Consider the following 26,283-nt stretch of genomic DNA (forward strand, 5'->3'; position numbering starts at 1 on the left):
GCAAAGGAACTAATGGGACAGTCACACCTGGAAGGGAAGTGTTCAGACAAATTTGGAAACCTCATGACTGCCAGCTGGCTCATCTGGAAATATAGAAACATGTTCAGTGGAAGAAATACGAGACAAAGGAAAAAGACTTTCTCAAGCTTGTCCTAGTCCAGAATCTTATTTGGTAATTACAGTGGCCCAGTAAATTCAAATGCTTTTATACAAAGCACTCTTCCAATATTTGTTAAAAAGGATTTCTTGACTGAAGCATCATGAGCACACTGCAGTCTCTAGTAAACTTTATAGTCCTGTGTTTTAAATAATTTCTAAAAATTAATGTAACAGACTGTCTTCATTTAGCCCACATCCAGAGCTAAACGATAAGCAGTTGTTTTATCAGCCAGTGTCCCTTTCCCAACTGATAAAGAGAATTGGGAAAAGGAGGGAGACTCATGGGTTAAAAATTAAACAGATTTAATAAAATAAGGAATATAAAATATCAATGCTAATACAAAAGATACAAAATTATACTTAGCCCACAGAGTGGTGGCAAGTCACGCCAGGGATAGCAATCATTGAGAAGAGAGGAGAGGGAGAAAGAGAGAAGGGAGAAGAGAACAGAGCAAAAAGAGCCCCCCCCCATCCCTACCAAGCTTTTCCATTTATAGTGACATTAATGTTATAGAACACTCCTGTGGGCCAGCCTGGGTCAACTGCCCTGGCTTTCACTGCTAATGGCCTTGATCACCATGGCTGGCCACAAACTGACACAAAATGTAACATAAAAGTGATTCTATAAATTTTATCCCCACGAAACCAGGACACAGACCAACTGCGCTTCCTCAACCAGCACACCAAGGACAGGCAAAGACCATGTGTATAAAGATTTAACAGCTTAAGGTAACAAAACCTCACATTTCCCGATAGCAAAGGGACTGACAAATTATTTTCAAAAATCTTCAGATTTTTAGGACCAGACAATGATAAATAAGGCAGCAGAAACTAGTCTGCACCTTCCCTACCCAGCAGCATAGACAGGCCAAAGATAGAGATAAAACCATATCTGCAACATCAGGGTGAAACTTGCAAAAACGAAAAGCTGAATAAAAATCTGTTGGTTTACAGGAAACAAATGCACAGCTTTTTATGTGTGCTCCTTTATCAGGTTGCCTGGGCATTGGGAGTAGGAACACAACTGAGAAACATCTTCTCTCTGTCAGTGATTCACCAATTCTTATGACAACTCCAGCTATTATTTGTATTTGCTAGGGCTTTTGTAGAGGGCCACAGATATGTTGCCTGATGCCCCTGAGCACAGTGGTGAAAAGGAGCTTTATGAATGTGGTTATTTGTCCAAACTGAGCTATTGTCTGTTCCTGCCTGAATGTCAGCTTTCTGTGGGCAATGGGGTGAGGCTTTGTTGCAAGACATCTAGAACTTCTGCATAGGTATCTTTTTAACTTCAAACCAATAGCCTCATCACCTGAAGGAAAAGTCAGACTAACTGTTAAAGCCTGCTAGTAATTTATGTAGTAAAACCTAGATGGTTCATTCCCTTCAATTTTGTTACAAAAATAAACATAGGAAATATGACTGCTCTAGGTGGATTGACAATACCCAAGCAATCAATATACACATTTATTTTTCTCAGAACACCATGTGAAAAATGGTTGTCACTATTTTGAAAGTACCTTGTAATTATTGAATAGACAGAGCTTACCTGGGCCTCACCGTAGAATTATTTTACTGTTTTCAAGAAGTAACAAGTAATAGGAAAACCTTTCTTAAATAAGCACAATCCTTAGAGCACTTTGAATGTAGTAGTAGTTCTTGTATGGAAGAAAGACTAGCCTGTATTGGCATGACTCTGCTCAGCACTGGTGAGGCTACACCTGGAGTGTTGTGGGCTCCACAGTACAATAGAGACATGGACATAGTGGAGACACTCTGACAAAGGGCCACGAATATGATGAAGGGACAGGACCACCGCTCCTATGAGGAAAGGCTGAGACAGTGGGACTGCTCAGCCTGGAGAAGAGCAGGCTCAGGGGGATCTCATCAATATGTATAAATATTTGATGGGAGGGAAAGAAGATGAGGGAGCCAGAGTCTTCTCAGTAGTTCTCAGTGAAAGGACAAGAGATAAGGGGCACAAGTTAAAACCCAGGAAATTCAGTCTGAACACAAGACAATACTTTTTTTGTTGTGAGAGTGGTCAAACACTGGAAGAGGCTGCCAAGAAAGGTGGTAGAGTCTCCATCCTTGGAGATATTAAAACTCTGACTGGACATGGCCCTGATCAACCTGCTGCAGGTAACCCTTCTTGAGCAGAAAGCTAGACCAGACCATCTCCAGAGGGGCCTTCCCACTCAACAACTCTGTGATATCTGTGACTTAGTATCCCAAAAGAAAAAGCAAGCAGAAGGTTGGACGAGGATCCTTTCCTATTTGGTCATTGCTGTCTCCTATAGTCTTGTAGGGTTACTAACAGATTAGCAACAAATCCTGTCTTTATTTCCTGTATTTAAGCCCCCTTTTTGGAGAGTTTACCCTGAAGTATGAATATAAAGCAGAAGCAGACAAGTCATGGCTGGCTAAAGATTTTGAAGGCTCACAGGAACTGATCACTATTTTGACACTGCATTGGGATATCCAGGCTGCATTAAGACATTTCTTGCTATTCTGACACCACTTGTGGCTTAATATGACTTGTACTTTTTCAGGCTTGTGATTATCCACGGTTAGCCCTCCCCTGAAGACAAATAGCACCATGTAAAGGCTATTAGGTAGACTTTTGGTTCCTAATGGTTTTGATATAAATTTAGCACTGTAGGTGGATGATTGACTGCTGGTATGTCTCCCCGTGGATCACAGTGCATTTTCCTGTCTAAATCCTTTCAAAAGATGACTGTCAGTTGGCATTAAAATCCACTGGCACATTTTGAACAACAGACTGTCCAAAGGCTGACAAAAGATGAATGTCATTGGTGAGGTGAATAGTAGGAAAAATGTATATATCTCTGGTTGGGGTTTTCAAAAAATACATAATCTCCCATTATTATAAATATTGGCACAAATATTAGTCAAAGGAGAGGGGTAAAAGAAGAACACCATTTTCTGAAATATACATTTAAGAGAAAAAAAGGGAAAAACTGCATTCTGTTTATATCCGGCCTCCATTAGACACAGATCTTGGAACACTCATTAATTCCAATAGCAAATAGCCTTGAAACACATGAAAAATCCCTTCTGCCAGGATGCCTAAAAACTCTTTCAGAGTTAACAGAGTTAACAGTTTTTAGAGGCAACAAATAAACAGTGCTCTCTGCACACTGAACTGGATGAACAATGATTTAACTCAGTCATCTACTGTTGCCTGTTTCTTGTTTTATGACTGGATGGCAAACTTTCTGGAGCAGGGTTAATTTATATGTTGTGCCTCAATATAATGCTAATAATTCCTGGTGCTGGTCCAGACCTGACTACACTAACATAAATAATAATTGCCTAATTAATAATTACCTAGAGGAAAATCTTCCTCTTTCCTGTGCCAGTTGGAGAGATGCATCTAAATACAACTAACAAAAGAATAGGTAAGGAGCAGAGTCACAGACAAGTAGCAACTCAAACATGCAGTGTTAAAGCAACAATAAAAGCCAGAGTTGAATGGACAAGCCTGTTTTGAAACATCAAGGGTTTAAAACTTCAAACTCAAGTACATAACACATTTTCTGAATATACCTCCTCCCTTCCCTCCCTCAGTCACTCTGTCCCCATTCCCAGTTAAAGGGAAAAAAAGCAATAGAAATACTCCTGTAATTAACATAGAATCCCTATCTCTTTTTCCATATCCAGAAAAACACCTATTTTAAAATCAGAACTTTAAAGCAAGGCTACATTTTGTTCAGAGACTTATTCTTTAACCTCACTTTAGAGAGGCATTCTTCTGCCTGCATCCAAAAACACATCGGGACTGAGTAATTCTGTTTCCTTTTTCATCCACTAAACCCAAATAGAGCAGGATAGATTTCATTGCCCTCAGTATGCCTTCATAACACTTCCAGCTTTGCATTAGGACTGTGATTATAATCAGATCTCATTCTTCAGGGCTTCAGCTGATCAGCTGCAAGAGTCCGGACCATAATTTGACTTGTAAATTCTCCTCTTCCTCTACACATGCATCTTTTCTTTTGAAGCACTGGCAATTGACTGCAGCTGGCTGTTAAGTGAGAGGTACCCGTACTTAGAGGTGACACAGTGCTTGAATGTGCTTGACTGATGTCTCTGATTAGGCACTTAAAGCCATTCTGATAACACAGTTTAGGATCAGGAAGGAATTATCAAAAAATAACCCCCACAAGACCTCCAGAGGGGTTACTTATTCAAGGTTGATCAAATAGAATTTTTTGGTAGATTAAAATTTGACAAGAAGGACACTTACATAACTGGTATGATGCCAAGGTAGTTGTGGAAAAGGTTTGGGGATTTCTGTTTTAGCTTTGGACACTTTTCCTGAAATGTTTCATTTTTATGTTAAGTAACATTGAAACAGGCAGCAACTGAACATTTTATTATTTGCTTTGGTGCCTAAGTTTCCCTAGCGTTGCATGACCAGACTACTTGTCACAGTTGACTACATTGTGCTTCATGAAATATGCCCATACTTCAGCCTGATTAAATACTCTGCTACACTCCTCTGGTGGTGCTCTGAAATGCTGAAACTATTCTGGGGCTGGAGTTAAGGTCTCCCTTCTCAACAGTAGATACAGATAGATTTTTGAGTCATGGACAAACTCATCACATAAATTAAGTATTTTTTTAGTAATCTGATATATGATTCTGAGTGAGCAGTAATGGATATTTCATGTGGTTTGTCACATGTTTTCAGTGCTGTGATCTCAGTTATTGAACAACTGTTCAAGGTTTCTGAGGTTGGAGCTGGAGATAACAGCTCCTCAACCTCAGTTGCTCTATTTAGCTACACTAGTACCTCTGGTGAAGAAATCTTCTTCATCCGTTTGTCCAACTTAGAATTCCCAAAGAGGGGTTCCTGCTTTGAAAGCCCCAAACGTCATTCCTTCCTATTTTCTTCCATTAGTACTCCACCAAAGTGTACCATAAAAACTACAGAACTGGTTGCCTTCTTTTAGTGGAGGATCTAAAAAGAAGGGGCAGGGGAGAATACAAATTTCCTATAATTGTTAGGTTGCCACAAGTATAGATACCTAGAAAAGAGAGGCTAAAACAGAGATCCCAAAATCACAGACTTCTGCTGTGAGTTTTTGCCTGGTTATTTACTTAGATTACTAATCCAAATCTTTATCTGTGCAACTGAAAACTAAGCGGAAGGAAAGGCAGTTGTGCTTAATGAAGGAACTAGATTCGAAAAATAAGAAGCTCTGGGCTTGCTAAAGGCATGCTAAAGGCAATTGGAGAGCATGCAGAAAGAGCAGTGAGGATTTGGGATCTTCTTGGTAATTAGAAAGTCACAAACGCATGCTGAAACTGGAGCAGCACTTGAAGCTAAAATGAACAAGTTAGGTCTTCAGAAAGTACAAGTTCTATAGAAATGCTGGGAGACAGAGCAGGTGAAGAAGTACCATGGCTTCACGGAGGAGCCCCACAAATTATTGACAACAGTAGAAATGCAGATAAAACTGATGCATGCACTACCATTGTGTACAGGATAGAGCCTGATCCTGTGTATTTTAACCCCGTAAGGTGTCGAGATCTCTTTGAAGATCTAGTTGTCTGCCAGACTTAGCTCATAGCTTACGTGCAAAGGCAGAAGGAATTCTCAACTAGATTAGAGCACAACAAAATAAAAATCCTTCAGCAGCAGAAATGGTAGCATCCTCATCAAATATGACATTTGGCAGGTTGGTCCTTTTCTTATCACCAAGTAAAAAACTGGTGGAATCTGTGCAAGACAAACACAAGCAGCTGTTCACAGATAAGAAAACACAGAAAATTGCTCCAAATAATTATGTTGAAAGAGCATTGTGGGTGATTCATGAAAACATAAGTAGAAATCAAACTAAATAGGTCTTTTCCACCAGAAGAAAGTTCTTCTACTGACTACAGTATTTAGGCAAGTTTATAATAACATCAGCAGTTAATGGAATGCAAAAACACTGGGAAGTTTAAATAGGGTAAAGAAAATTCAATGTGATTTCTAATAAAAGTAGACTTATTAAGGTTCTTAACTTTTTTTTCCCATGGTATTTTTTACTGGTGTGAACAGTTTTGTCAGAGTAGTTTTATTGTGCTGGCAACACTGACAACTGTATATGATGTAAATTTCATAATTTTAAAATAGCTGTTCTGTTCTGAAAGGTAATTACATTACAATATGTCTTCTAATCTGGAGTTATGCTCTTTTTATAGAAATACTTGAATCTGTTTAGCTATCCAAAAGCTATTATAACCTCCCATCTCAAAAAGAAATAAAAATACTCCTTACATTTGTCCTTTTAGAAATGGAGTCTTAAAAGTCACTAAATAATGCATTACTTTTATTAAGTATTTTGTTGCAATGCAACATATTTGGATGGAGCTCTTAACATCTAAGTGATTTATTTCTCTCTTTTAGACACAAAGTTTCACAGCTGTCTTGTGAGCTTTTATTCTGAAGCTGCATATCTTAGATGGATTGGTCAGTTTGTTTTCCAAGTTTATTAACTAAGTTCCCACCATTCACTAAGTTGGCCTGTTCATCTCTTTTTTTCCTAATTCAGAAATTCCTGTCAAAACCGATTACCAGGATGATGAGTAGTGTCTGTACCACAAACTACTATCAGAAATCATAAGTTATTTCAAAGAAAATTTTATTTCAGAAGTTAGAAGTTTTATGTTTATTTCTCTGAAGAAGTGTGAATAATGGATATTGCATTTAGTATGCAGATGAATTAAATGTCATTTCCTTTGGGCTAACCCCTGAATAACAGATCACAGTCACAAACAGTCTCAATCTCGTTATGCACTCAGGAGCACATTGCCCTGAAGGCACTGGAAATCTCTACACCTCCTCTACATTAAGAGAAAGTAAGTGGAATCAGTGTTGTTATTGGTGCTTACCAAACACTGTTATCAGGAACTAGAAAAAAAGTGTCTGATAGCACACACACAGAATTATGATGATTTGATAGTACAACGTTGTTGCCCTCATTACCATTAAAATCCAGCTAGGCTTAGCGACCTTTATAATTTGTTCTGTATAAAATGCTTAACAGTAATGATAAGTCAAGAATAAGCCAGTTCACTAAATATTACCCCTATGGTATATTGCTTAGGAAGTTGATAGCAGTTGAACATTTCCATTTCTTCAGCAGATGTGTTATTGCATCGCCTAACGGTCATCAACATCAGTAAACAATAGGGAGAGGTACAAAATTTGCTACTCATCTTACTAATCTTCAGCTGGGAAATGGCAAAATGGAAACTTTCATATATTTTGCTGTTGTCTGAATGTCTGGTTATGCTAATTCTGTGCTCAATACTTCAGGCAGAGCCTAGGAACTGTTAGATTTAAATATTGTTTTGACAATCACATGGACTCTGTAAAAATATCCTTAAAACCAGTGAAGGCTTATCTAAATTACTCCAGCTGCAGTGGTCTCACATGAAGTGCCTGGGACACTGTATTACCTGAGGCAAGAGCTTGTGATCAGTCCCAGGCTCACACACTGCCTATGTGCTCTTCTCATCTTGGCTTGTTTGAAATGCCCCAATTGCCTTGGCCCCCAAGGACCCTTAAACACAGGAGGTAGCCTGCCTCAAATTCATACCCCCTTCTTAAAGGCAGCATGGATGCAATGGCACCGGACCAGCTCAGGATGACTTGAACCCCATCCTCAAAAATGTCCCAGGAGCTGTGAGAGCCCCCGGGTCCTCTTCCCTGCTCTTTCCTCTATGCCCATCTTCAACAGTGAGCAGCCTCGGTCACTGCTTGTACCAGCTTGGCCAGCCACAAACCAGACCTCCTGCATCAGTGGGAACTCACCAGGCACTGTGCCTACTCAGAGCAGGCTCCAGAAGACAGCTTGCTCTCATCTGAGTGCTTTGGAAAGTCCTCTTTTATGTGGGAAGCTCCTTTGGACATCTGTAAGTTGCACAGCACCCACCACACTGGAGACATGGGCTGAGGGAGACTTCTCCAGCCAGACTCAGGAAGGAAGGACTCTTCTGTTGCCGCTTGTCTGCGGCAAGCTCCGTTCGGTTGCTGGCTGGCCTGAGGCTATCCGCACCCCAGGGCCATTGAGCACTGACACCAATGTGAGGATGCAACAAATGGCATTTATTTAACTGCGCAACAGCCTTATATAGTTGTCTTGTCCCGTACGAACTCGCACGATACTTGCACATCCTGCTCCTTTCGCCACGCCTACCTTCCGTTACAGCCCAAGATTTTCCAGTCGCCGTACCCTAATCTACCCACATTTCCCCCTCCCCATGCTTCAAGTCATGCGAAGTAAAGCGTATCGCTGATTCTGGAGCCTTGCGTCAAAGCGTAAGCGTAGCTGGCGGATACAACATCCCGAGCCCAGGTTCTCCAGTAAGATTCCCCTGCAACTCCTGAGATGCAAAGCAAAAGCAAGCTAATCATGAGCGCATTGTTCAAAGCTTTTGTTTCACTCAGCAACGGTCGCCTCTCCTCGTCGTTCTTGGCGCCCCGCCGCTTCACCAGACCCTCTGTACTGTCATGACTCCTCACGTCTGAAGGTCGAGGCTGGTGCTGTTTCGGCTTCCCCCACAGGTACTCCTGCAAAACATAAAGCTCGGACAGCATGCATATTACTTCGGGTTGAGGTTTTGTTTTAAATCAGGGCGCAAACAGCGTGTAGGGACCCACTGTATAACATCATCCCGTTTGATGGTGGCATACCCCCTCCCATGATGTAGCAGCTCCCAACCTGTTTCCCACTCCGCTGTCCCAGGGAACCGAACCTTGACTGGGGGGCCCACTTCTGGCACCCCTGGACCCCAATGTCGCTCAATTGGGGCACGCTCTTGGTCTCCCTGGGCAAAAATGATTTAAAGAATAAAGAGGGCGATGTAAAATGTGAGATTGGTAGTTGACAGGAATTACGTCTGGGAATCCTTCCCCCTCCCCAAGAATATTAATTCCGTGTTTTAGCGTCTGATTAGAGTGCTCTACAATGGCCTGCCTGGTAGAATTATACGGAATGCCGTGTTTGACCGTGATACCCCACCGCTGACACCACTGACGTGTGGTATGAGCAATAAAACAGGGGCCATTATCAGTTTTGATCTCGACAGGTAGGCCTAGCCAAGTGATTACAAGATTCCAATGTAGCTGAATGGAGCGTGCTGTTTGTTTCCGATGCGGGGTGGCCACAATCATCATACTGTAAGTGTCCACGCGCCTCTATATTAGTTCTGTTTGGCTTACGCTAAAAAGCTATATCTTGCAGGTGCAGCATTCTTTCTTATTTTTCAACTTCCCCCATATCTTGTTGGTCTCATAGCCAAGGCCCTTGTTCTGTATTATGATTGGCTAGTTCATCACCACCCCATTACCACCCCCTGGACATGCCTGGACATAGCTCGTTCAGTAACTCGTTCTCACCATTGTCCTGTGGGAACCCCACAATTTCCCCTTTTTGTTTTTGAACGAGCTATGTCCTATCTCGTCCTTTTTGTTTTTGTTTCTTACTCAAACCCAGTTCCCTGTGTCTCGCAGAGCCCAGTCAGAGAATCCCAGCCTTGGTTACCCATAAATCCTACTCTCTGTTGTGGTGCCAAAAAGGCTGTATTGACCATTCGTTGCACAGTTTTCTGCAAACATGCAAACAAACAGGGTAACACAAGTAGGATAATGCCTATTATAAACATTCCCATAAGCAGACTCTATCTACAAAACATGCAGTTTTCTTCAGAACATACTGTTATTCTCTATTATTCTAGCTGAAAGGAAAATTACTGACAGGAAAGCTGATTCTGTTTAAAGGTAACACAGATCAGGCCTTTTAGAGCCTACTCTGAGGCCTACTCTTGCTAAACCGTTGCTAAACCATCCGGTATCAATTTCCCCCTTTGGAAGTAGTTAGATTTATTATCTCACTACTTCCATATACTATTCTCAATGATTGTCTTAACACAACCCACGCAGATCCCTATGATAACTATAATCACAACTACATAAACTATTCCCTCTAATAATGTGGCTAACCATCCTTTTAGAGACAATCCACCGTACTCCTGTGCCTGTAGAGACAGAAGCATAACCTCGACCCATTAGTAATAGTTCCCCTGGTCCCAACCATTCGTTAGTACCTGGTTCCCTATACCACACTTTGCCTTTGTTTTGCACATAGCTTGCTCCCTGTCGAACTGCCTCCCAATGTATTACAATTGGGGGTCGCTCCTTATCTCCTGCTAAAGTTAAATGGTTAAGTACATAAACAGCTTTTGCAAGTCTCTCAGAAGGTTCAGTCTCCTCTCCCCCTTTTTGTTTTTGCAGAAGCTGTTTCAATGTACTATGAGCACGTTCCACAATCGCCTGACCCTTAGGCGAATGAGGAATCCCGGTGACATGTGTAATACCCCATAGTTGACAAAATTGACGAAAAATCTATGAACAGTATGCTGGTCCATTATCAGTCTTAAGTTGTTGTGGAACCCCAAGACTTGTAAAGCAAGCAAGTAAATGTCGTTTGACATGACGACCTGTTTCCCCAGTTTGTGCTGTTGCCCATATTACATGTGAAAACGTATCAACAGATACATGAACATATTTGAGCTTTCGAAATTCCGCAATGTGAGTAACATCCATTTGCCACAGTTGCAACGCACTCAGTCCTCGAGGATTTACCCCTATTCCAATTCCCATGCCAATTTTCTGACAACTAGGACAAGCACTAACTAATTCACGTGCTTGTGCCATGGTGAGCTGAAATCGTTTCGCTAACATTTTCGCTGATTGATGAAAGAATTGATGGGATAGGCGCACTTGTTCAAATAAATTTGGTGATATTTGCGTATAGGACACAAGTGTGTCTGCTTTATTATTTCCAATGCTCAAATCTTGATCAAATTGATGACTACGAATGTGAGTGACAAAATAAGGTACCTCTCTGAGGTTTATTGCTTGATGCAACTGTAGCAAAATGGTGTCAAGTCACATATTCTTCACTGGTCATATAAAAGCTCTTTCAATTCGATTTACAATGCCTGCTGCATAAAGAGGGTCTGTTACAATATTTACAGGTAAGTCTTTCCAATTTACAAAAACCTGATATATCGCAAGAAGTTCAAGTGTCTGTAATGAGTCCTCAGTTTTTCCTGAGAATTTACAATGTTTCCATTGTCCATCCTCTTGTCAGGTAATAACTGCTGAATGTGATCGCTTTCCTGCATCAGTAAAAACAGTTAGTCCAGTCACAGGTATCTCTGATCTGACAGGTTTTTCTTCCCAGTCCTGTTCGCAAATAAACTGTAGCTTTTTATCTTTTGGCAAATGTGTTAACAATTGTCCAGTAAAGTCCTGTGAGGCCATTTGAAAAAGAGTTGACTGATTTGTTAACCACTGTAGATATTCCTTTCTGATAGGTAAACAGATAGCATCTGAGTCTAGTCCGGTAATGTCTGTAATTCTTTTATGCACTTTGACAAGCAATTGTGCTATTGCTTCCACTCTGGTACAAATTGTTGTTTTAGGATGAAAAGGTGGAAAAACCCATTCTATGATTTGCTGTTTAATGTCCGGCACCTGCACAGTCATTGCAGTAGAATTTGTAAGGTCAGAAACCAAAGAGTCCACTCGAGCATTGCCTTCTGCAACAAACCCAGGCAAATTAGTATGATTTCTTACATGTAAAACATAAAACAATGCAGTTCAGATTTGAATTTCTTGCCACAGAGCTCGCAGCAATTCAAAACCACACTGATTACATATATGCTCTATAACAGATCTATCCAATTGCTTTATAATGCCAGCTACATATGCTGAATCAGTAATCAAATTAAAGGGAATGGGAAAATTCTGAAATATTTTTAATACAGCTCGTAATTCTACCACCTGAGGTGAACCCTTTTGTTGTACCACCATAGATTCCCACTTGCCATCAGAATACCAGACAAGGCCCGCCTTGCCTGTGTTCCCAGATCCATCCGTAAAAATGGTAATTCCATCCACACGAGTGTCTGCGCACCACGCTCCTGTGGCAATTGGAAGTTCCACACTCAATTTTATAACAGGATGGGAGGGCAAGTGGTAAACAACCTGTCCCGAGAAATTCTCCATGGTTGTTTGCAAAGCAAAGCTATTAGCCATACACCACTCAAAATATTGAGCTGCAATAGGAACGGTTAGTGATGCAGGGATCTCTGGCCACAAGCTCCCGACATCGCATCCGTCCTTTGATGAATAATCTCTGCCAATAGCTCTGTAACGAATCTGATCATTCTGAATTCCATTGACCAATTATTGCATACGGAATTTGCCTATCAAACAAAGTGATAATTTGTATTTCCTGATTCAAATCAATATGATGTACAAATTTGGAATGTAGCCTGCTTTCTATTTCTGTAATCAGTTGCTGTGCCTCTGAAGTAGTGTGTCGTGGTGCTGTTAAAGTTGTGTCCCCTGCTAACAATTGGAATATAGGCTGCAATTGTGACGACGTAAGCCCCAAGTACGGCCGCAGCCATAACTTGAGCCTTATGTTCCACAGTACCCACTTTTGCACATGCCTTTATCATAGCATTCAAATCTGGTTTTCCAGGTAAAACTTCAATGATCTTTTGACAATCAGCATTAGCATTATCCCTGTTTGCCACAGGTCCAAGGCTTGGCAGCCGCGCAGGTTAACCCTGCGTGGAAACACCAGTCCTGCGCTCCCTGCGGTTCGGGCTGCGAGTTAACTGCTTAGGCCTAGAACTGGTTGGGAAGATTCATCTGTGTCAGCACACGGTTCCCCCCCCCCGCGTTCTTTCTCCAGTTTCCCTGTACTCTACAGCTGGTTGTTATCAGCTGACCTTGAGCATTATACTGAGACCTGCACAGCTTCACAAAATGCCCTAGCTTCCCACAGCAATGACACATCAAAACAGAGTTATCTCTCCCACTCAGCTTCGATTTCTTAAGGCAGTTTTTCTTAAAGTGACCTTCCTGTTCGCATGTATAACAACGATGAACTACCTTAACTGCCGCTGCAAAAGTTTTTGCTAAATGCTCCATCTGAAATGTAGTGGTTCCTACTTTCTCACAAGCATCCATTAGCTCAGTTAAGATGGGGTTACGATTGGCCATCCCTGCAAATTTCCCGCAGTCCTCACCTGTGTTGTCCTTTGCTAACTGTAGTGGCAATGCTTCTTTTACAATTTTCCAATCTAACAGTTGCCAAATATTTCTCCCCTCAGGACCCGCACCCACAATCACCGGATACTCTTGTGGAGTTATAACTCCTGCTAATAATGCATCTCGAATGACCCCTTTCCATTTCACTCCTCCCTCACCTCCCCCCCCCTTCCCCTGTATACACGGGCGGACGCTGACCCTCTCCCTCACCTCCCACATTACCAGATGGATGCAAACCTCCCCCCCCGCCCTGATCTAAAGGTGGAGTAGGGAGTTGTAAAAGAGGTTGAGGTGGCCCTAATACTTGTCCCGAACACAGAGGGGGGTTTTGGGGGAGACATAGTCACGTGTCCCGAGGCGTTGGCTGAACGATGCTGCTGCAATTCCATCTTTAATTCTTCCAGTCGTCTACCAAGCTCTGTCATGTCAAGTTCGTGTCCATTTCGTGATGGTAACAGTCCTTTAAGTCCTTGTGACTCTGGTACTGCTGACTCCGTAAATGGCGAATCCGGTAAAGGTGGATACAAAGCAGGTTTACCCTCCTTCTTGTCCTCCTGCTCAGCCTCATCCGTAGAGAGATCAATGAGAGGAGGAGGGGGTTTCGGAGAGGGTTTCGGCCAAGTCTCCTGTTCAGCATCTGAATCAATTAGTCCAAATTGAGTTTGTGTTTTAGGGCGCACTACCGGTTCTGATGGATCTGTATCTATTTTTCTCGCTCCCCACTCCTCAGCTTTTTTCGGAGCCGTCCGTACCCACGGTGATAAAGGAGCTGCCACCGGTACAGCCACCGGGGCCGTGGGAGGTGTTGGTCCCACAAACAGTGAGGGGGTAGTAGGCGCCTGTGGTCCTAAAGCCATAAAAGCTGTATGTGTGACTTCTCTCTCTGCTTTTATTCCTTTTAACGCTTCGCTAACCAGCCTCCATGTAGCAGACAATTTAAAGGTTTCCTTATCACCACTTGACACCGCATTCCAGAGAGAGTCACCAATCTTCTCCCATAAAGGCACTTCAAAGACATCATTAAAGGTTGTAAAATGTCCTTTATCTTTTGCCCAGAACAGTAACTGCTTTAACGCAGCTTCATCGTATTTAATTCCTCTCTCAGAGAGTATATGTTGGAGGAGTTTCACCACTGCCACTTCTGTCTTGGTCAGGGTAGACCCCATGTAAACACGCCCGAGCCGCATCCCATGTCGCCCAGTCCTCCCGCGCAGCCCGTAGCAGCCACAAGATAACTCCCCATGTTTTTAATTCTTTGGCAGAACCCGCTGCCATAGCTCGCTCAGCGAGCTGCATTGAGCACCGCTCCCAGGTATTCGGCTGTAAACAATCAGCCGGTCCTGCCACCGCCCCCCCCTTTAACGAGATGGTCCACACACTGGGCTACGTCTTTCGATTTCACAGAAATCTTAAATTCCCCGCCCAGTAATGAAATCACCTTTATCAAGGCTTCCATGGTTCGCGAACCCACTCCGACCGCTTGCAGTCCGGCAGCCCAGCAATCACGTCGGGGTCACCATTTGTTGCCACTTGTCTGCGGAAAGCTCCGTTCGGTTGCTGGCAAGGCCTGAGGCTATCCGCACCCCAGGGCCATTGAGCACTGACACCAATGTGAGGATGCAACAAATGGCGTTTATTTAACTGCGCAACAGCCTTATATAGTCGTCTTGTCCCGTACGAACTCGCACGATACTTGCACATCCTTCTCTTTTCGCCATGCCTACCTTCCGTTACAGCCTGAGATTTTCCGGTCGCCGTACCCTAATCTACCTACACTCTTCCTGGTCAAAAAATAAAAAGCCTTTTACAGTCTCCTGAATGCTTTCCTTCTTCTCCATTGAACTGTGATGGCTGCCCAGATTTTTCCTATTGCCCAGGAGAAGACCTCTGATGAGGATGGCTGCTAAAATCATAGAATCATAGAATCATAGAGTGGTTTGGGTTGGAAGGGACCTTAAAGATCATCTAGTTCCAAGCCCCCTACCACGGGCAGGGACACCTTTCCTCTAGACCAGGTTGCTCAAAGCCCCATCCAACCTGGCCTTGAACACTGCCAGGGAGGGGGCATCCACAACTTCTCTGGGCAACCTGTTCCAGTGTCTCACCACCCTCACAGGAAAGAATTTCTTCCTAATATCTAATCTAAATCTACCCTCTTTCAGTTTAAAACCATTGCCACTCGTTCTATCGCTACATACCCTTGTAAAAAGTCCCTCTCCAGCTTTCTTGGAGGGCCTCTTCAGGTACTGGAAGCCTGCTATAAGGTCTCCCCAGAGTCTTCTCTTCTCCAGGCTGAACCACCCCAACTCTCTCAGCCTCTCTTCATAGGAGAGGTTCCAGCCCTCTGATCATCTCCGTGGCCTTCCTCTGGACTTGCTCCAACAGCTGCATGTCCTTCTTCTGTTGAGGGCCCCAGAGCCGAGCGCAGTACTCTAGGTGGGGTCTCACAAGAGCAGAGTAGAGGGGCAGAATCACCTCCCTTGACCTGCTGGCCACGCTGCTTTTGTTGCAGCCCAGGGTACGGTTGGTTTTCTGGGCTGCAAGCGTACATTGCCGGCTCATGTTGAGCTTCTCATCAACCATCACCCACAAGTCCTTCTGCTCAGGGCTGCTCTCAATCCACTCTCTGCCCTGCCTGTATTTGTGCTTGGGATTGCCCCGACCCACATGCAGGACCTTGCACTTAGCCTTGTTGAACTTCAATGCAGTTCATGTGTGCCTACCTCTCAAGCTTCTCAAGGTCCCTCTGGATGATATCCCTTCCCTCCAGCTTGTTGACCACACCACACAGCTTGGTGTTGTCAGCAAACTTGCTGGGCACACTCAATCCTACTGTCCATGTCACTGCCAAAAATGTTAAACAACGCTGGTCCCAATACCGATCCCTGAGGAGCGCTACTCATCACAGGTCTCCACTTGGACATTGAGCCATTGACCACAACTCTTTGAGTGCAACCATCCAGCCAATTCCTTATCCAGCTAGTGGTCCATCCATCAAGGCCATGTCTCTCCAATTTAGCGACAAGGATGTCAAATCAGCAGGAATATATCAGCAGAGGGAAGGAGGACAACACATCTTGGAAGATGGCCTTTCCTCACATCTCACAAGCATGTAACAAGCCCTGACTGACCTCAGCCTGTGAGGTTTATACCTGTACTGTTTTTATACCAATCTAACTCCAGGCAGTCAAGAAATTTGCCATACAGAAAAAGCAGAAGGAAGCCCTTGGAGCACCAGCCCTGATTTTGCATTCGATACTGAGAAGTGTTAGGGTATGTGCTTGTTCATAAAGAAAACATTTTTGGGCAAAAATCATGCACAGATATTTCATAGATAGCAAAATGTCCACTGGCATGAAAAATAATGATAGTAACCTTCCTGAATGAGCTTCATATGAATTCTTCCTTAAACTATGCTGAAACCTTTACATTATGCAATATTCCTGATAACTGCACCAAGCTGGGATTAGGCAGGCTCGTCCCCACCACCTGCCACTAGGTCTTCAGGTCCTTCGTGCTCTGAGGCAAGGTTTGATGTTTTAACCAGGTGAATGCTGATCCGTTGAAGTCAGCAGGAGTTTTTCCACCGATTTCAGCCACAGTTATGCAGGGCTGCCAATGAAGAAAAGAGATGAGGAATCCTGGACTCCCAGTCAGCTGTTGTTTTGTAAAAGCTTTATATTCTTTACCACTGCTCTGAGGGTGACAATTTTCCTAATTTTTAAAAATTATTTCCTGCTCTAGATCACACTCAGAGTTAGCACAAGAGGCCTGGTAGCAAAGCAGACTGGGGAAATCAAGTGTTCTTCGTTACCCCTCACACCATTATTTCAACAGTCAAGGGGTTTTGCCTTCTGATAGCACCAGAGTATGTGGAAATAAGTACTAAAAAAAAATGCTGTCAAAGTCTTCATATTTTGGGAGTAAGTTTTTTCTCATCTTCTTAATCTTTACCTCTCAAGTCTTACTTTTTATAGTAAAAATAGCAAATCATGTATTTCTTGACAAAATTCGTGATATAATTAGAACTGCTCCTACAAAAAGTCTGATTGGAAGGAATAAATCATCTGAGTCATGTCAAATGTCCAATAACAGGCAGTAAACCTGAATCAAAATGGAATTACTTTAAACTAAAGCAGCTGAGCAATTCTCGTCCTTTTTCTGTTCTTCCCAGCTCCAACATTTTCCTCAAAAGAGTAGCTATTTTAAAGCTATTTCAACCCAAATGCTTTCTTGACCCCTTTTTGTTGGAGGAAGCAACTACAACGTGGTCTGAGAAACGTTACAAGGTACCATTGCAATATATGAGCAGAATTGCAAGTTTATGTAATTTACCTCAGTAAAGTGAATCTGCTTTTCTAAACTACTTTTAGTTGTAGTACTCTTAATCGTATTATTGGCAGGGCTGCTAGCACTGCCTATTCTCATTACTCACCAAGATCCTGTTTTCAATGGGATAGGTCTTTTCTAAAATTGAATCATTTGGGCTGAAATATTCTATTCCAGAAGACAGCCTCAGCATGAATTGGTGATTATTGTAAAGTAGTGCTGATGACTGTAATTTCAACGAATATCCTTCAGGCATTTGTGAGAAGGAAGATGGGAAAAATACGTATCTCCATCTTAAAATCTCTGCTGACACTTTTTTTTCCCTTCTTTTTTTTCTTTTTCTTTTTCTTTTTCTTTTTCTTTTTCTTTTTCTTTTTCTTTTTCTTTTTCTTTTTCTTTTTCTTTTTCTTTTTCTTTTTCTTTTTCTTTTTCTTTTTCTTTTCCTTTTCCTTTTCCTTTTCCTTTTCCTTTTCCTTTTCCTTTTTCTTTCCTATTTGAAAAACCCACTCTTTGGGGCAGGAATTGAAATTAGGAAGAAAAACCTCTGGAATTATATGACTTGTGCAGACTTAATGGAAATTTGTCTCCATTTGGCCAAATCTAAGCCCCCTAACAAACTGCAGTTTTGATTAGTAGCTGTGGACGGTTCTGTGTTGCTATACTGCATGAAAAAGCAAAAGCATTTCCAATGAGGACATTTTTTTCACTGTAGTCCTTCTGGCTATGTCTAAGTGAAGAATTCAGAAGCACAAGAGTGCTTCTGGTGCTGGATCCATGCCCCGTGGCACCATTCCAGGTCAAGACCTCTGCTCACACCAGTGCACCAGGCATCTCTTCCAGGTGTGCAGTGAACAAAACAACACTGAAGATCATGAGGTCCTCAGGAACAGCCATCAAAGTCGTATAAATACCCTTTGAAAATAAGGCCATGCTTTCACCAGAGAAGAAAAGATACTTATTGGATCAGTGATCTCATGGTGTGCCCTGGGGGGAAAATGGCTTTCTGATTGTTGTGCTTAACATTATCTTTCTTTGTTGTGTGATAACATTTAGAAATTATGCAGGGTTTTTTTTTTCAACTTTGGTTAGGCTTGGTTTTTATTTTTTCTTTTTTTAAATAAAAATAACCTCGCTCAACCAGGTGGTTATTTCTCAGATTATCTTGCAATCTTTAGGTATCTATCTGCTGCCAGCTATGGAAATTTATCTGCTCTACCTGTTCTCCTGCTCCTTTCCTCTACTGGTTTGCTTGACGTTGGCATATGTCAGGAAAATTTTGCAATTTTCCTGAAGACTTTAAAACTCATGTATGGACATGCATTGTTTGAAACTCATTGTATTTTAATTTCCACTGCTACTTGCATTCAGAATAATAAACCTATCTATCTTTTAACTAATTAAAGGTTTGTTCATAATTCCAAGACAAACTTTGAGAAGAAACTGAATTAGTTTTATCAGAAAATACCGTCTCTCAAGTGTGTGTCTTCTCCTGAAATGTAAACATGCAAAAGAAAAAAACCTAATTGGCCAAGACAATAGGTGAATATTTCAAAGGTTATTTTGTTTTATTTTGCCTCTTTTTCCCAAATATGAGCCATGAAGTACATGTACAATAATTGTACAGTTGCTCTCAAAAAATTTAGCACAGCTATAGATAGATAGGAGTAGCACATCTCATGTCTTTCATATATGAGAGTTTTAAAAAAAAACTAGTGTGCTTTTGTCCTGGTTTGGCCCAAACCAGGCCAATTAGTCTTAGAGAAACCAAGGTCACTGCTAAATTCCTCACTGCTTATGAGTGAAGAGCCGAAGGGGGGTCACACCTGCAGGGAGGAGCAGACAGGGCAGGTAACCCAAGATTGACCAACAAGATATTCCATCCCATACATGTCATTCTCACTTTCCTATTTATCACTAACCCACTGCCTCCTGGAGGTGGGGCCCAGGAGGGACGGGCCCTCTTGTCTCCCACTGATTGGTACCAGCTTTGCCAATTCTCCAGTTAAAAGCCTGCAGGTGTGATGGTAGGGGAGCTACTGCATTTTCCCCTCTGCCTGTGCTGGGGGGAGCAACTCTGGCTGAGGAGGATTTCCAAGCTCTCGATCTTGGTTTTGTATATATTTGTATATATTTGATTATTTCTATTATTATTACTATACTCTTTTTCATTACTATAGTTTATTAAAACTGTTTTAACTTTCCAACCCATAAGTCTCTCTCCCTTTTCCCTTTCCCTGGGGGGGGGTGGAGAGGGTTAACAGAGAGCGTCTGCCACCAGGTTAATAGCCGGCCCAGCTTTAAACTGTGACAGCTTTTAAAAGGAAAGAACATGTGGGAGAAGATGGAAACTGGGGAAAAAAAAAATCTACCTATGCATTTCTTTTTAATTTAAAGCATCACTCGAAAGCTTTCATGGGATTTGAGGAACAATTATCCCAAAAATTACTGTCACAAATTTATACTTAATTTCCTCATATCATTTACCATCTGTGAACCTCAAAGTAATTTTAAGACATTAATGAAGCATAGCTTACATAGAACACTCTGTAAAAGTTGTTGCATCTGTATTCTAGATGATGAAACAAAGGAGGTTAGATATACCCAAAGCAACACGTAAATTGCTTTGGACACTTGGAGCTCTTTTCTGCTAGCCAGTGCTTTCATGGTCAAAGCCAAACAAACTAGACTGAAGAGCAGACATAATGGGGCAGTGGAAGGGAGCAGTTGCTGCGTGTGCTTGTGTGGGAGATGACAGCAACATTGACTTGGCCAGTCAAATGTGGGGGCCACTCTGTGGACAGGTTTAGCAGGTCACCGTGACCCCGTACAATGTAGCACTAAAATCTTGCCACCAGATAGCAGTATTGTGTATCACTCGAGTTTACTCTAAGATGCCTGTCTTCTCTAGGTCCTTCCTCTGGCAAAGTAAATTCAGTTGGCTCCCTGACCATTGCATCGCTTTAGGTTGTCTGTTTAATTTATACAGAAGACAGATGAAGAGGTAGACAGTCACCAAAGTGAACTGGTCTGATTTTTTTTGTAGGTCCTCTTTTGCATAGTAGCTCTCTGAATATTCAACAAGAAGACATGCAATCTGTGCATTTATAATTATACAGATGCCAACCTAAATGTAGTGTCAATTGTCAAATGTTTCTATAAATTATCTTAAATAATTTATTCTCTCTGTGTTTATGTAGGTCTGTATGCACACATATAGAGTTAAAGCTGAATCTCTAACTTTAGGAAGCTTTAAACCTCAAGCCTATTTAGGCTCCAATCTTCACAAAAATATTTTGGCTTTATTTTTTATCTCTATAGGTGTCTACCATTCAAGCTTCAACAGTAGAAATCTTAGTAAGAGATTGACTAAGAAGATAGTGAATATAAACAATTGCTAGTTGCCTTTTATGACTGCCTTTGGTAATATCAGTAAAGATGCTGTGTTTCACCGGCAGTTGGACTTCTGGTAATCACATGGCTTCCTTTTTCCAGAAGATACTAATTGAATCTTTCTGAAGATGCTTCATTTTCTTCTTAAAAAACATCTATAGATGAAGCATAGATTTTAGTTTTCTTAGTTGCTAATATTAATATTTATTTAAGTTCATTTTACAAAAAAAAGATTCTTGGTCTCTAAGCTGGTTTTACTAAATCTACCAAACATAATATGCCCATGTTTGGAGTTTGTAATAGTGATCAGGCAATATTTTAAAGCCTTCAAAAATATATGGTACTTTTTTTAAGTATAGTTACCTTTTTCTTTTATACTTTTCTGCATACATGTTTTCCACTGTAATATCAGCAATTAGTGTTTAATTGAGCCCAACTGACAGGATAGCTGTTGCTGAACATCATCTCCAAAGCATCATAAAATCAGTCAATAATTGATATCTGATTTAGAATAAAAATGAGCTGAAATAAGAAGAGCCTCTCTTTTTAAAAACAAAGTATTGTACAGGAATATATTACATGTGCAGGCAGATATGGGTCTTAAAATAATCAGGGAGAGTTTCCTATTTCCTTTCAAGATTGTTTTTGCTCATGTGGACAGTTTTACATCCGAAGGTTCACATACACTTGTAGTATTTTGAATGAACATGAGTAACTTTTTATGTACAGAGATCAACTCCAAAACACGAAGCTGTTCAAATTAATAAGTAGAGTTTTGAATGGCCTTGAGGAACATACAATAGATATTTCCTAGATAATTCTTTCATTAATTTAATGTAGTTAGGAAATACTTTTGTAAATTGAATGTTTGAAGTTATAAGTGGCAGACAGAATTGATAAGGCCAGGGATATTGCAGATACAATTGATAATGCAAAGGGAAAAGTCCAAAAGTCAAGAGATAGTTGACACCAAAGCTACATGTGAAATTTTCAAGAGATCTTTTCAGAGAAAAAAAAAAAAGGTTGAGTGTTCTGCTCTCACAATATTTATCATAAATAAATATGAATCTTTATCTTTTTTTTTTCTGAGAAATCTTATGGTGTTTTTATCCATTATAAACCTGATTAGTATAACACTAAAGATTATAATAATTTTAATATTTTTTTAATCTCATCTCTTCCACAGGATACCTCAGAGGTTTTTCAATCAACAAGTCAATTACTCTAATAAAAACGAAGTCAGTTAATACCTATGTAATAACAGTGCTTTATGTTTTATTTTATTATTAAATGTAAGGCCCTGTATCCATATGCTGTGAAAGAGGAGTCTTGCATTGTGCAAAAAACATGCTTCAAAAGCATTTCTAATGCAAAACTTTTCTCGGGTCTGAAAATATTCATTAGGCAATTCTACGCATTGCTGACTGCTTCTAGCTGGAACTGTGGGGTAAAAAGGTTAAAAGCAGATGTCAAGATCATTTGCAGTGGAATAGCATATGTCTGTGGCTGCCCCAAAATGAACAAATCAGTACAAGGATCTTCCCTTCCTAAGACGTATCTAATCAATAAACAGCAGAGATTTCTTCTGTTATTATGCTTCAAGAGATACTATCTCACTTTGGTGGAGAAAAAAATTCTTAACCTGAAGAATTGAGTCAAGTTTTAATTTTCATTTCAGAATCCTCAGTCAAACTTTTTCCGTTTTTCATTACATGTGCATTTTACCAATGACAGACCCTACCAGGCTTCATGGTAACTGTGAAGTCGGCCTATTTGATCTTGACACGTGCTGTGTTTTAACTCACTTTGTTTCTACCGAAGACTGACAGTGTTATCTGATGAGTCAATGGGAATGATGTGCCACTTCAGACATATGCACCCTGCAGTATTTCAACAGAATGAGAGCTAGACTGTGGTGTGTGTTTCAGTACCTCTCTTCTTCAACTCCCTTGAGGAGTGTGGGTAAAAAGCATCTCAGCACTCGCTTAAACTGCTTTCTTCTGTCAGGTGGCTGAAAAAAAAGTTAGGGAATGTAAGGCTGAGCTGTTCCCAGAGTACCAGAGAAGCTGAAAGATGTAGAAACTTTATTTCTGATCTACATCATTTCCTTTAAGTAGGGTTTGTGCTAAACCCACAGTTCATGCCCAAAGATGCATCTGAGAGTGAGGAATTCAAAAAGAAATGTTTAAGTTAACCACAGAAATTGGTCTAAGCACTATGTCATCAGCAAGACCCATTTAAAAACTTTTGGGCTGATGGGAAATATCACTGCCTTTCAACCTCACAGCACGCTGTGACGTTGCGGATGTATTTCGACTTAGCCCCTGAAGGGGCTGCAGTTTTCCATAGCATGCCCTCTTGATGTTTTGCAGTTGGAAATACGAGGGCAATGGTCATCTTCTGTTGGCTGAGTAGCTAATTGTGACAGCACTTATCACACTCTGCAGTGTCCCTGACCTGTGGATGAACACTCTGCACTGCCTTATCACTGCTGCCTTTTGCTACACACTCTGCTGTGTGAAAAAGTGATGATACACTTGTACCAGCCCTAGCTCTGGTACATCACCACGCTCTGCAGAGACAGTGATCCACCAATGGATATGAAGGTTTTGCCAGGGTGGTCTGTGGCCTCACAAATGATAGTCCTTCTCTGTGCTTGATTTCTTCTCTTCCTTCAGCCACATGAGATGAACCCTATTGCAGTATGCCCTGGGTGAATATCAGAGCATTCAGAGCTCAGGTACATTCCTGACTCAGGACAGTGCCAGGAAAGTGAATCACCAGGTTTATCTGTTGACTTCAAACTCACAGGAATCAAGATCACTTTATAGATTGCTGCATTTTGGGGCATAGCTCGATCTGTGCCCTTTGTATAGCTCTCATTTTTCCTTGATGAGTTTCTATTTCTATGAAAACAATGAAACAGAGCCTTCTTCAAAATACAGTCCCAAAGATTCAAACAATTTACACAAATTGAGGGTGCAAATTTAGAAATTAATAGCAACATTGTAGGAAAGTGTGACATGAACCAGCTCCCCACATCCTTCGGTCACATAATCCCACTGACTTCAGCAAATACTGGCTTAAGTTAAGCAGCAATGCCTTGATAATGTTTTTCCACTCAGTCAGAGTGAGCAAATGACTCAGAGCAACCAGCTTGACAAACAAAATCACGTTTTCCAGTGATGAATAATTAGTGATTAAGCTTTGATGATGCATTTGTTTATCATCTGTGATTCAAGGTATGAATTGTGCCTGTAGAGCTTAGCCTGAGATTTTTTCACATGGTACCTCTTGCATACATCTCTTTGTAAATGTGTACTTAGTAATTTGCTATTTATGCTATGTGGTACTTAATTTATGTTGTGTTATTTCTGCTCTCTGTTTGGAATACTCTTTACCTTTGGAAAAGATTAAGACTAGATACACAAACAAGAATGCAAACTGAGGCTTGACCAAACATTTCACAGAATCACAGAATCACAGAATGGTTAAGAGTTGGAAAGGAACTTTGGAGATCATCTAGTCCAACCCCCTGATAAAGCAGGTTCACCTAGAGCATGTTGCACAGGGTTGCGTCCAGGCGAGTTTTGAATATCTCCAGAGAAGGAGATTCCACAGCCTCCCTGGGCAGCCTGTTCCAGTGCTCTGTCACCCTCAAAGTAAAGAAGTTCCTCCTCATATTCAGATGGAACTTCCCATGTTTCAGCTTGTGCCCATTGCCCCTTGTCCTGTCTCTGGGTACCACTGAGAAGAGTCTGGTTCCCTCCTCTTGACACCCACCCCTAAGGTATTTGTAAGTATTGATAAGATCACCTCTCAGTCTTCTCTTCTCCAAGCTGAACAGACCCAGCTCTCTCAGCCTCTCTTCATGAGAGAGGTGCTCCAGTCCTTTGATCATCTTTGTAGCTCTTCGCTGTACTCCAGTAATTCCTTATCTTTCTTGAACTGGGGGGCCCAGAACTGCACACAGTACTCTAGATGTGGCCTCACCAGGGCTGTGTAGAGGGGGAGGATAACTTCCCTTTACCTGTTGGCCACACTCTTCCTAATGCACCCCAGGATACCATTGGCCTTCCTGGCCACAAGAGCACATTGCTGGCTCATGGTGAGCTTGTCCACCAGAACACCCAGGTCCTTCTCTGCAGAGCTGCTCTCCAGTAGATCAGCCCCCAACCTGTACCGGTGCATGGGGCTCTTCCTCCCAAGGTGCAGGACTCTACACTTGCCTTTGTGGAACTTCATGAGGTTCCTCTCCGCCCAACTCTCCAGCCTGTCCAGGTCTCGCTGAATGGCAGTACAGCCTTCTGGTGTATTGGCCACCCCTCCCAGTTTTGTGTCATCAGCAAACTTGGTGAGTGTACACTCTTGTTCCTTCATCCAGGTCATTGATGAATAGGTTAAACAGGACCGGGCCCAGTACTGACCCCTGGGGAACACCACTAGCCACAGGCCTCCAACTAGACTGAACACTGCTGATCACAACCCTCTGGGCTCTGTCGTTCAGTCAGTTCTCAATCCACCTCACTGTGCACTCATCTAAACCATACTTCTTGAGCTTTCCTATGAGGATGTTATGGGAGACAGTGTCAAAAGCCTTGCCGAAGTCAAGGTAGATAACATCTACTGCTCTCCCCTCATCAACCCAGCCAGTCATGTCGTCATAGAAGGCTATCAGATTGGTCAAGCATGATTTCCCCTTGGTGAATCCATGTTGACTACTTCTGATGACCTTCTCCACATGCTTAGAGATGGCATCCAGAATGAGCTGCTCCATCACCTTTCCAGGGATGAAGGTGAGGCTGACCGGTCTGTAGTTGCCTGGGTCCTCCTTCTTACCCTTTTTAAAGACTGGAGTGACATTGGCCTTCCTCCAGTCCGCAGGCACCTCTCCTATTCTCCATGACCTTTCAATGATGATAGAGAGTGGCTTGGCAATAACATCAGCCAGTTCCCTCAACACTCGGGGGTGCATCCCGTCAGGGCCCATAGATTTGTGGGTGTCCAGTTTGTCTAAATGATCTCTAACTTGATCCTCCTCAACCAAGGGAAAGTCTTCCTTTCTCCAGATTTTCTCTTGTACCTCCAGGGTCTGGGATTCTTGAGGGATGACCTTAGTAGTAAAGACTGAGGCAAAGAAGGCATTCAGTAACTCCGCCTTTTCTGCATCCTCCGTCACCAGGGCACCCTCTTCATTCAGCAGCGGGCCTACGTTTTCCCGAGTCTTCCTTTTGCTGCTGATGTACTTGAAGAAG

This window comes from Nyctibius grandis, chromosome 1, assembly GCF_013368605.1.
Source record: "Nyctibius grandis isolate bNycGra1 chromosome 1, bNycGra1.pri, whole genome shotgun sequence".
In the NCBI taxonomy this organism is placed as follows: domain Eukaryota; kingdom Metazoa; phylum Chordata; class Aves; order Nyctibiiformes; family Nyctibiidae; genus Nyctibius; species Nyctibius grandis.